Source organism: Molothrus ater, chromosome 11, assembly GCF_012460135.2.
Source record: "Molothrus ater isolate BHLD 08-10-18 breed brown headed cowbird chromosome 11, BPBGC_Mater_1.1, whole genome shotgun sequence".
Taxonomy (NCBI): Eukaryota; Metazoa; Chordata; class Aves; order Passeriformes; family Icteridae; genus Molothrus; species Molothrus ater.
In genome coordinates this window covers 13,073,150-13,086,195 of record NC_050488.2, presented here as the reverse complement: position 1 = coordinate 13,086,195, position 13,046 = coordinate 13,073,150, and the positions used below count along the sequence as shown (strand labels likewise).

Here is a 13,046-nt window from a genome sequence, read left to right as displayed (position 1 = left end):
TAAAGGTAGGTATTTTTCCCTTTAAAAGGTTTATACTTAAATTCTACTGTCATTTTGCTCTAAGTTTTAACTGATAAACTGAATTCCTGAGAACTGGAATGATGAGGTTACAGTATCATAACAGCAAATTCCATGGTTTTGTTTTGTTTTTTTTAATGTAAAATCTAGAAAATTTTGTGTATAACTGATCTTATAGGAAACCTAGCTAACAACTACTCACAGTTTCTAAAAGCTGAAAAGTTGCTTGCTTCTCACCAGAAGGAATTTAGCAGCACATAAGCTCTCTTGAGCTGCTGCACTCAAGTATTACAGATCCTCACTTTGCCCTTCTACTAGTCTCCCAAGCTTCTCTAACTTCCTGAAATCAGACATTTTAGATTACTTGGGCCTCTAGGGCTCTCACATTTTAAGAAAGAATCTTCCCCTTCTGGACCTCAGAACAACCTACTGGAAATCTTATCATCCATTTAGTTCAGCTTGTACTAAAATTCGGCAATTAATTATCTGAAGTTCTAATGCAGTGAGTCTGTGCAATTAACATCTGGGATTCAGCACATTCTTTTGCTGACTTTTTAATTTTAGGACTTGGAGACAGTAGATCCCCTCTAGGAGAACTGAAATAAGTGCAAGTAACATATAGCTGGAATTTTTAATCCTATCTTAGAACCCATCTTGTTACTCACTGGCTCTCTAGTACCTTGATACTTCTGCGCTCCTTTAATGTGTGACAGCAAACTTGTGTGACCTGAAGTGGTCTAATGGATACAGGAAATGTGGAAATGGGGATTACTCTGTTCTCCCTTCCATAGCCAGCAGGTGACATTGGTTTTTCTGTCTTTTTCTAAAAGGGAATCACAGAATCATAGAATGCTTTGGGTTGGAAGGGGCCTTAAAGACCTTGTTACAATTCTCTGCCATGGGCAGGCACAGTGTCCACTCAACTAGGCTGCTGAGAGCTCCATCCAGCCTGGCCCAGTCTGAATGCTCTTTGTGTTCCTGGTGTGACAGATTCAATTAATAAACAAATTTATCCTGAAAACCTATTGCAGGATGTTATAAATGTGGAAAAAAAAACTCTGACTACTAACATTAGCAAAAGTTCCTTCAACCCTGCCAATGGAGCTTGGTTACGTATTCATAGAATCATAGAAAGTCTTGGGCTGCAAGAGACCTTAAAGATCCTCTGGTTCTAGTTTCATTTAGCAGTCAGGGCATTTACTATTAAACAAAAAGACAAAAGAGTAGAAACAAAAATTAAAATTCTACATGTGCCTAGTCTTTCATTCTGAGGAACAAGGGGACCTCATCTCTAGGGAACAAAAGTGGAAAATGCAGCTATTTGTTTCACAATAGAAAATGGTAGGTAACTCCCTTCTGGAAAGGACTATTCTAGAAATGACTGTAAGTTTCTGAGCAGTCAAGCACTCAGCCATACCTTATTCTCAAGCAACGCATCATCCTGTCTCTTCACATCTTTTATAGGCAAAAGCACTGTTCAGGACACAGTCCTATTTTTGCATTATCAAACAACCTTAACTGCATCAAAGGAAAAATGGACATTTGTCCTTCATTCTCTGGGTGTCTAGATGCAAATTGCACCTGTGTTACTTAAAATCCTACTGACACCTAAAATCCTGCTGACAAATCCTGCTTAAAATCCTGCCCACAATTCATAAATCCCTTATTATTCAGCTGTGGTTAAATGCAGTGACAACAAAATGTCGTTTACAAAATGACACAGCAATGTCCTTGTAGAAGCCATCACTAGTGATGACTCAGGTTTCTTGGGGTAAGGTCCTTTAGCATTTTACTTAATTTGTCAGTATAATGTGCTTCTCTTTTGAAAAGACACTTAATTTCAATTATGTATTTGTAGTGAAACAAAAATTTTTGGGGAGGAGAAAAACCCACTTTTTTTTCTTTCTTATCTGTACCTCTCTTGTACAATTACATCCTGCATCTGTTCTGCTGAAGGATTTAGCATTTAGGATGGACTTGAGGTAGATTATCTGCAAAGGTGAGAATTGGCAGGTTTCTGTGTTTCAGTACTGGTTTTTTCTCTTGCCTGAAATATTCCTGAGCACTGTCAGAATATGTAAAGTCATAACTTAATCAGCCTTCACATCGTATGTGGATGTGCCACAGAAGGAAATATTAAAAAATCTAGAATAGTGTAACTTCTTACAGATGTTCAGTGATTTACAGGATTGTATCTAGAAGCTAGAATATCATGTAGAAGGTGTGGATTAAATATTTAAGAGCTAAGAGACAAACTCTCTTTAGTCTCTCTGTTTGGCTGCAGGCGTATGGGTAACACAAGGGAAGATGAACTCCTGTGTTTTTAACTCTGAGCTTTTATTGTGCAGTGATGGCTCTGAGTCATCGACACAGGCAAAAAGCCTGAGCCTCCCCCAGCTGGTGTGGAAAGGAGTGGGCTGGGGGCTGGCTGAGCTCAGTGCCCACCCTACAGACCCCAGCTGGGGTTTAGGCTCGGTGTGCTCAGAGCCAGGCACTGCTGTGGGCTGGGAAGGGGCTGCTGCAGTGACCCTGTGGGAAGGAGAGAACAGACAGGTGCCAGGCTCTAGGGGCACCTGCCTGTGCAGTCAGTTTGTAATTCCTGAGCAGAACCCTAGAGATGAGAAAACACAGTGAAGTTGTTTGGGGCTCAAGTTAAGTAGAGAAATGTCTCGTCTTGGTCACAGAGCATCCGGAGATAAAACATGAAAATTCCTTTGCAAAAGGGGAGCTTCCATTAAACCATTATTAAATGGGCTTAATAGTGGGAATAACATTCTTCAAGTTCTAGGAAGCATGGGCTTGCCTTTGAAAATTCTAAAATTGACGTAATAAGGAGATTCAGAGGAAAGAGAAAGAATAACCTTGGACTTACTATTGTTTGTGTTTTAATTTCTGAACATTTTGGGTGCATTGAGATGGATTTTCAGGCTTTCTTATCAATCAGGAAGAATAAAAAATAAGTCTTGTATTTTCGGTAAAAGCAGGAATATTCTAAAGCAATTTATCCCAGCAACAAAAGAGAAAATCCAACTGTTGCAACAGTGAGCAGCACTCCAGGAAGATGAAGCAGGAGACTATTCTGCCCATAACATTCACTGAGACAAGCTATATGAGTAGTCCAAAATGGATTTCACCCATGTATTGTCCATTTGAAACGTGAGATTAGTGCCAATAAAAGCAAAAGCCTTTACAGAGAACAACAGAAATCTCTCTATCAGAGATAGGTGCTTCTACCAAGCACTATGGAGGAGCAGCCTCCTTGTAATGACCTAAAGAATGCTGTCATCTGGCTCATTGCTTGTTCTGTTTATTTGTCTTTCACCTTTGTGTTTTAATTAGCTCCCTTTTTTTCTTCTGTTGTAGTGATTTAGTTTACATGCCATGGAACATGCATTTGATTTCAGTGCAGCATGGCACGCATGCAAATAATACTCGGGTAGGTGCTGTCTGTTCAGGAGTTGTAGGTGTGTGATCCATTTTCTCACCTTAATCTGTTTAGAGTGAATAGATATATGTAAAACAATTAAGAAAATAACAGCAGGCCCCTATCCAATTAGAAAGGCAGATATATTTCAAAACCAGGAGCTAAAACTGAAGGACCTAAGGAGTACTGACCCCTTCTCCTTTTGCTGTTATTCATCTTTGCAGTGTCCTGAGTTAAATGCCTGTTTTTTGAGACAGGACTCAGTGACTAAGTTTCAGCAGCTGCTGGTTTTTCCTAGCTGTGTGCTATGAAGGACTAAGGATGAGGTGCAGTTGTTAAGGGCTGGTAAGAGAAGGTTGGCTGAACAGCATTTGCCTTGGAATTTAAAACTGAAACTTCCAGATTTATAACATGCAAAGTGCAGCATCTATTAACTGGAGTGCAGTGTGATAATATAAGCATTTTTCCTCACTCTTTCCCCAGACCTTAGTGTTTTGTAAGCCACCCTTAGCATTTACCTCTTTGTTTGGGATTAATAGAAAAACACAGGGAGCTTGAACTGAGGTCAAGAGCAAAGCCTGCCAGCATCCGTTTTCCTAATGGTCCTAACACTGAAAGGAGGAAAGTTGGTAAAAGAACATATTTAATGCAGCTTTGAGTCTCTGTAGAGGACAGCACTGGTTTCCATAGCATGACCAGAAACATCTCTCTGAATATGGAAGAGGATGTTTGGGCTCAGGGTTCATCTGGTTTGGCAGCAGGTGTGGAGTTAAAGCACCTCAGTCCAGAATGCTTTTTCCACGGCCAGTGGGCACACAAGAGCATTTCCACAGGATGAAAGCATTTCCTAATAGACCATTGAGGTCACCCAGTATGAGGAGGCTTCTCTTAAGAGCCTGATTTTAGAGGTGAAAAGAAGTAGGCAGTTTTACAAGCATATAAACCAACTCAGATACACATATAATGCTACAGTGCCTTTGACTCCTGCTCTTTCCTCTTGGCAGCTTGGCGGCTGAACTCTTTTGCTTCATGGTTTTACAGGAAATATGCCCCATTTATTTCAGCTGGGCTGTGGTTTCACATTTAGTCACAGCTTAATGGTTTCTGTCCTTGATGTTGCCCTGGTTCCTGCTCTCCACTGCAAGCCACCCATTGTGTGTGGTGGCAGAGCTGGTGACCTGGATCAAGGGACTTTCCTGGCAGATTACAACCCATTATGTGGATCCCCAGCCTCACAAAGACAGGCTCAAAACAGCCAGGAGATTTTTAAAGTACTTTTTTAAAAAAGGAAATCCACGTGAGCAGAGAGGGGGAGATAAGGAATTTTTCTGCAATAGGAGGTGCAGATGGAATTTTTTCCAGGGTTATCTGGCAGGCTGAGGCAGAATCTTTTTTCCTCTAAAAACTGGAATACACAACTTTGTATTTTCATCATCTTTGACAGTAGCAGTCTGTATGACTAGCTCTGGCTATTCTCTTTACACTTCCCCTCATGTTCTGCAGACTCTTGAGAATGGATTGGAATATCTTTCAGTTTAAAATTACTTTTTCTCTATAAATCTCAGCTCAAAGATGTTGTGGGCACTAGTTAATCTAACATTTCCTTCTGGCTAGTATGTTATAATTATAAAGTGCAGATGACTTTAAGATAACTCTGATTAAGGGATATTTCTGTCTCTTGCAGCTGCCATTAGAGAAGCAGCACAATACAGCTTTGGAGAGTCACAGACTTTGTGTGTGTGCACATCCAGCTGAGTGAGACTTTTTTTTTTTTTAATTATTTTTTTAGCTGTTTAGAAATTGCCAGGAAAATAAAAAGTAAATAGCAGTATTTATTCTGTGGCAGGTCTCTCTAAGGCTGCTAATATCAAAGGCATGAAGAGGTTCAGGGAAATGACCACTGTTGGTAACTTTGTCCCTTTCACATCGCTTGTGGTAAAGGTCAGGCCTAAGGCCCAGAATCTCATCTTCTGTGTCCCCTGAAGGGACAGGAGGTGCTGAGCCCAGCTGCTGGCCCTTCTGGCAAGGGAGGGGCTGCAGGTCACTGAACCACCTAAAGGGGAGGGAGGAAAAGGCAGGGGACATGTATATACACTGATATTTGTGACATGCCTGCATGTGTGTGTACAGAAAATAAATGGGTCTCTCAGTGGATGTTGCTCTGTAGCCTTTCATATAAAAGCAGTCATTTAATATTTTCCTCTCTGGAGAACCTTACACTTGTTTTATTAGTATGTATTTTTTAATTTCTCAAGTAAATATATAAATAACTGGAGCAGATATATTATTGATGCAGAACACTTGTGTAAGTCACTGAAAGTCGCAGATGTGTCATAAAAATAGATGGCAATCAATAGTCACAGGAAAATGTTATTTGTTTCTTGCAAAGCTGCAGCTATAAACTCCCCTTCCTGCTAGTAGGAGTGTTACTGCCAAAGCTCTGCATAGGTAGTTCAGAACAGACTGTATCATTCACAGTTTTAAAGAAATCAGCTTCAAGAAGCAGACTTTCAGGCAAATGCAGCACTGGCCTATATTGCAGAGTAGGGCTATTTAAAAACAAACCAGAAAAAGCTGCCCAGACTCTGAAAGAAAAGACATCTTTACATGGAGATGAATATTGCCTCTCCTCAATGTATGCATGGTTTTGGCCACTGTTTCCATTAGTTGTCTCATATAAGTTAAGGTAATGTAAGAGGGAAGAGGGGATTTACTGAAATTTACTTATTGCTGTAAAGCTAGGACTTGTTTAAGCAGGCTTGCAGGCTCAGAGGTGTGCATGGTACCTAAGTTATTCTGTGACTGCTTCATTTGATAACACGGATAACATTCAGACAGCCCATCTGTGTGAAAGTCTGCCCTTTAATTTCAAAGAACAGGTATTTAAAAATCCCTTTTTACAAAAAGGAGCCAGTGCTACACCTGTGCACCCATTTCCTTCCTGTGGCCATGGGCCCATGTGCAGATTTGAAACTGTCCATCTTTGTGATTGCTCCACTTATCTCAGTCCCTTTGATAGGTCTCCTATAAAATGCATTAACCAAAGATTTTTTTTTTTTTTTTGAGCATGTTGGTGTGGCTCAGTTTTGATGTCTTTGATTTTTCTGAAGTTATTTCATTGTTTGGTGTCAGTGTGTCTGACACTCACTGGGGTTTTTGTAACGAAAAGGGAGCTTAGGTTTCTGGTGTGTGCCCATGGAAAATAGGTGTGAGGGAGACCCCATGGAGAATCTGCAGGCACTGCAGGTGTGGGGTGTCTAGCTGCAAATTGCACCTGTGTTACTTAAAATCCTGCTGATATCTAAAATCCTATTGACAAATCCTACTTAAAATCCTGCCCACAATTCATCAATCCCTTATTATTGGGGGGTTTATGGGGTGCTGAGCTGGGGTGTTGATTTGGCCACACTTCAGTCATCTCTGCTCCTCTGCCAGGGGCCTATCAGATGAAACACAAATTGTCCCCTGCCCACTGTCTTGTGTAAATTATTCCAGGGTGGGATTACGCAGCCTTTCTTAAGCATGGCTGGGCAGGACCTGTCTTTACATTCTACCCAGTCTAATTTTCTGCCAAACAGGAAGTGTTGGTGTGTAGCTGCCACCTTCTTTTCATTGGTATACAGTTTCTGTGACTTATGAATCATGAAGTATGAAAATGAAAAACCCTGTTGTGATGTGCTTTTGGCATCTTATTTCTTTTCACGGATTTCTTATTACACTTTGACAGGTGTCTGACACAAGAAACTGTCACTACTGTGATTTAACCTTGGTGTACCACCTCCAATTTCAATGCCTAGGACTGTGAAACAATAGAACTCATCTCAGCTGTTGAAACATCAATAAAATTGCATTTAATGTTTTTAGAGAGATGCTCTGCAGGTTGGAGATTTTTTTTTTATCCCAGTGCTCAGGATAGAAGCCAAATTTGTACACATTTTGGTGATTTTTAGGTTATCTTTTATGGGAATTTTTCTCAGAGAAGTCAGCTCAGACCAGCCTGATGTTTTGCAAAGAACTCAGTAAAATAGACACAGCTGCTTGCTAGTTCCTTATATAATTGTAAATTGATTCATTATAAATATCTAAGCTGTTAATACCAAAACAGTGTTACATGGATGAATGTGAAGCAATCTATACAGGTATTTTTTTAGATCATTTATTCCCTCAGAAACCTGCGGTGAGTCAACCGCAGTCTACTTGGGTGCAGCAATTTTGTTTAATTTTCCAATTCCCAGAATCTGTGACTAACAGAAAAATGCCTCTTGGTGTTTGTGACTCTCTGGGGGCTGTGGCAGTACCCACTGCTGCTCTGCCCTGCCCTGTGGCACTGCCAGAGCTGCTGCCCTGTGATGTCCCAGGTGATGTCCCTGATGTGCTGCAGCCAGGGGCACCAACAGTCCCAAACCTGGGCTCCTGAGGCTTCTCTGCAGCAGAATCCTGTTTGGTTTGTGAGCCTGAGTCCAGACCCAGCAGTGCCTGGCCCAGTTTCCAGCCTGGCTTCCAGCATTATTTCCTGCAGAGTGAGAGGCCCCTGATGCTGACAGAGGAGCACCTAATGCAAGTCATTAGTGATCGTGGCACTGCAATTCCTGCCAAACTGGAGCCTGGCACTTCAAAATGTGCTGCCCTGTGTCAACCCCAAAGTATCAAAGATGAGGCTGTTGTCACCCTGCAGTGCTGGTAGGTGCTGTAGAACAGGCTGTCATCTGGGCTTCATTGATCACACTAAGCAGCTTCTTTACTTTCAATTACTCACGGGTGTCAGGAGGAGAAGGAGAACACTGGAGAGGTATTATACGTAGTGGCACTTCAAAGGTGATTACTCTTTCTTCCTATCAATCATGTTAAGGAAATTCTCCTAGTGCACTTAATAATCCTATTTTCCTTTGAAGAAAAGAAAAAGTCTTGATTTGAAGCTAGCCATAGAATTAGCAGTGTCATTACACGTTTTTGAACTCATTAGAGTGTACTTAGTATGCCTGAGATGTAATAGATTTGAAAAGCAATTTCTCCAATGATGGCTTCAAGTGGATAACAATTTTTTCCCAAAACAAATCATGAATCAACTCATCATTATTTTTTTTCCTAGATTTTCATGTACAAATGTATCACAGTTCTTTAGCTGTGTGAGTCATGAGGGGTTAAAATTATAAGGACACAATATAGCAAATAACATACATAGCATACATTTTGATTGAATGCAAATTCTTCTATCTGATTTCCAAGCCTGTTGTGATGGTTCAATTTTCCATTGCTTAAATCATGGTACCTACACACTTAGATTAAATCCAAGATTCACGTACAGCCAATCTATACAGAGGGTTTTGTTTACTTTGAAATCAATAGATTGGATAAGTGTGGGGTGGAGCAAGATTTGAATCTTAATAAAGATAAGGGATTTATTGTCAGCCCTTTCTAATAGGTTATGCCTGTTCCCCTGGCACTTTGCAGAGAAACTGTTTTGTGAGAAAATGACACTGACTTGTCTGCAGCTGGAGCATTGAGGTGATGCATGGGGTGCACATTGGAAAAACTCTTCAAAGGACTAATGGTTCACACCCATGGCTCTTGTCTTACAACAAATCTCACCAGAGACTGCTGGGTTTGCTGCAAAAAGTGGGGTGCCTCTTTGAAGGCTTTTCAATCAAGTCTTCCAACTTCTCTCCTGTCTTTATTTCCTTTATTTTATAACCCTTTCCCAATTTATCTTACAAGTGTCAGAAAGCATGAGCCCCTTGAGCTTTTTAGGGACCAATAATGACTGTGTGAGCGAGCCCATTTGATTTCCCTTTGGGCTTGATTACATGCCTGACAGAGCAGAAGCTTCCCAAGGGGTCAAAGAGTCTGAGGGGAGCAAAAATTCAGACAAATCAAGAGAATTTCAAACAAATCCCCCTGCTTCATCCCCCAGGCAACATATGTGAGTCCAGCAGTGTTTTGAGCTGGAAACGAATGGCTCACTTTGAGAGATTTCATTTGTTGTTAGTTCCTCTCCAGACTCAGCATGGTTTGGACACTACAGTCAGGATCTTCTGCTAAGAATGTTTGCTCTTCTGTCTGAGTGCAGCTGCTGGGAAACATTTTCTTTTTATTCATATATTAAAATATATATTGGTGGAAAATTGGTGGAAAATACAGCTGACTGCTCTGCAGTATGACCAGGATCACTAAGACTGTTAATTTTCCTGGAATACCTAATCTATCATAAACCTCCACCTGATTTACATAGTTAATTTATCTGTAGAAAGGTGGCACCCACCAGATCCTTCCTTTCCAAAGCCTTGTTGAGCTGAGCATTGTGCATCAGACTGACAACCAAGGACGCTGAGACACAGATGAGATGGATTTCCCAGTGCTGCAACAGGGAATCAGGCTGTGAATAGCACAGTGTCCATCCCCTACTCACTGCTATAAAGATCTAAACAAAGGACAGTGCTTGGAGAGAAATCATTTGAACCAGCATTCTCAACAGCTTTTGGTTACAACATGTTGAACTGTTATAACACAAGCACATCACACCAGTTGGGCAGAAGTGTGAGTGTGAGATCTGCAGAAGGCTGCAAACATTCTCAGTGTATCACAATTATAGCCATCACAGCACCCAGCAGCACTGTGAAAACACAGCCTTGTGCAACCTGCAAGTTCTCACATCTTCCCTGTGCTGGGGTAGATTTTGGGTAAAAATAGGACAGCACAGGATAAATCAGAGGGATTTGGGATTTGGATTGCCTCTCTCCTTGATGAGGGTCTATTTTTGCTTTGGTCAGCTCGTGACAGTCCAAAGTGAGAATCAAACCCTGCCTTTGATGTGATAGCAAAATGCCTTAATCACTCTCCAATGTATTGAATTTCTAAAATCTATTGTTTTTCAAACTGTTTTGGCTGCCTATAACTGCTGGGAGCAGCTGCTCCTCCAGGGCTGGGGACAAGAACCTGCCCCCAGTGATTAGTGGCTTCAGCAGCAAAGACTCATTCTCTGTCCCGGAGAGCTCTGCCAGCCGTGGTTAATGTCAGCGCTTTGTGATCCTTTGAAATCTTCTGCCTCCCTCGGAGGAAAACCATTGTTTTTCTGTGGTTTGATAAACACTGAATGAGTCTGTTTGGGCTCTGTTAACAAGTAGTTGGCACAAAAGGTGTGTGGGGTTCAGCAGAGAGATTATTCTGCCAATCTGCAGCAGATCCGTGCTCCCACAGCTGCCTCTGCAGGAAGCAGAGGAAGATACCAAAGATCTCAGACTTTCTGTTATTGGCATAGCCTGTTCTAGCAGATCCCTTTGTTACTCAGGGTGGTTTTTTCTGATGAGTGTTAGGGAAGTAAGTATCAGGCTCTTGGCATTGTTCATAGGTCGAGAGGACATTCAAACACATACACTTTTAACAGGTTTATTTGTTTGGTTGGTTTTTTGTGGTGACTTTCAAGCATGTTAAAAGCTTAAATCTTACATACAATCTTTAAATTCTTTTAGAGAGATATGAGGCTATTAATCAGAAATACATAAGACCAAGGTAAAATTACTTGTCTGAAGAAAATGCGGTTTTGATGATCAGGCTAAGAAACATTTCATCTTGTCCTTGGACAACTGGTGAAATACTTGATGGTCAGGGAGGCCCCCAATGGCTCCTTGCTTCTGCAGTCATCCAGGGATGCCTGACAATGAGGTATAAAATAGTAAACAAATACCTGTGTGAGCTGTCCTTCACACCCAGGGTTGGGTTGGAGTCATTGCCTAAATGTGTAAGAAAAGACCTGTCTCTTGATTCAGGTGGAATTTCAGAGATAATAATTATTGCTAATTGCAGGCTAAGAGGCCAGGGGAGATAAATGCTGTTTAAAGTATGGAGTGACTTTTACTGCTTAAAATGATGGGGAAGATGAATGATCAGAATGATGTGTTTTGTTTTCACTTTGTTACACTTTGATATCCTCTTACCTTTGGGACAGGCATACATCTATTTTCTCCTTCTGTCTAGTGCTGAATACACTGCTGACTGTTTGCTCTCTCTCAGCAAAAGATGAGACATCCCTTAATAGAAGGCACTTAATTATGGGCCTTACCATATAAAATTCTGATTTTATCTTTTGGGGTATTTTCCCCTGCTAAAATAAGAGAGTTGGCAATTGGTTTGTGACAACTGTTTCCATAATAATTATAGTTGCTACCTTTGATGGAAAATTAAGGCTTTTCCTGGAGCTGGGTCTATAGTAGTTTCTGGTTTAAGGTTAAAGAGAAATTGCATTTTAAAAATATCAGAGAAGCATTTTTTCCCCTAGATTTTGCTTTTGGGAATTAACCCAGATTGTATTATCAACATACTATATCATTAAAATAATGACACTAAATGATAGTTTACAATGTTCAGTACACACTCAAGTGGAAAAATATAATTAGCACATCTCTGTTGCAACTCTTTATCAGTTGGTTTAACACCAGTGTAGATTCTGGTAAGGAGCCTAAATCAGACTCTGTCACTGCAGTCCTGCTGCCAATAGGTAGTTGCAGCCCTTAGATGAGAATTACCAAGTTTTCTGTGCCACTTGCTTTTCTCACCCTATAGTCAGGGGTTGTATTTTACTGTGACTCCTTGGTGACTAGAAAATGTTGCAGGATTCAGGGGGAGCCATAGAAATGAGTTATAAACTGGAGTGAGTGCAATCTTCAGATTTTTTCCATGCCTTTTCCTTTTTTCTTTATCGTCTTTTTTACCCTTGATTACTGCTTCTTTAAAAGAAGAGACAGAAAGATGAGAGGGTGGGACAAAAAACATTGACAGATGACAGCAGAGAAACAGATGGGGAGGGATGCAGAATAAATGGACAGAAAGGTTCTGGGCAGATAGAAAAAGAATGGAAGCAGAAAGAAGGAGACAGGATGATGTCCTCAGAAATGAAATGAAATAAAGCCTTCTGCCCCCAATGGCCTCATGGTGCTCCTGAGCTGCCAGCCCTGTGTTGTTATTTTGCAAAGCTTGTTTGTGTGATGGGATTCACAAGCACAGGTCTGACCAGGGCATACAGGAAGGAGGCAGCAGATTTGCCAATGAGCTCAGTAGAGCCCTCAGTGCTTGCCTGGTCCTGGTAGATAAAACCCCTACATTTTAAAAGGCACCATCACCTTGTAGCTTGCATTCGTGCATTTCTGCATTAGCATCCGTAACAGTTCCCTACCAAAACACAAGGAAATTATTTGTAAAAATATATTTTCTCCTTTATCTCATGCAGTTGTCATTAGTGAGCTACTTAAGCACAGTGCCTGGGCTTAAAACTAGCTAGAGGCATAAATCAGTAGAATTGCTGAGAAGGTAGGCAGCACCTGGAGTCTAGCAGACTATTTCCTCAGGGAGTGGAAGCTGATGAGCCAGACTGGATTTCTTTGCAGCCATCAAGTTTATTCACAAAGAAAGCACCCTGTGACCCATTTCTCCAGACACATTAGACAGCAGATAACAAGGCTACTTCTCTGTGAAGCCAAGTCTTTTTTGGTTAGGGCTTTAGTCAAAGGTTCTGTTTCTGGTCTCACAGGGCAAATTACCAGTTTTGTTCTTAGTGCATAACTTTTGGGATGTTAGCACTTAAAAGCTTTAAGGTGTTTCTCTTCTTTCTGCT

The 13,046-nt window shown here is 41.0% G+C and overlaps 1 protein-coding gene across 2 annotated transcripts in view; it reads left to right on the top strand.

Moving 5' to 3' along the window:
• The window catches only part of FHIT (fragile histidine triad diadenosine triphosphatase), a 518,625-nt gene that overhangs the window by 328,271 nt on the left and 177,308 nt on the right, over nucleotides 1-13,046 (top strand). The gene's annotated exons all lie outside the window — the stretch shown is intronic.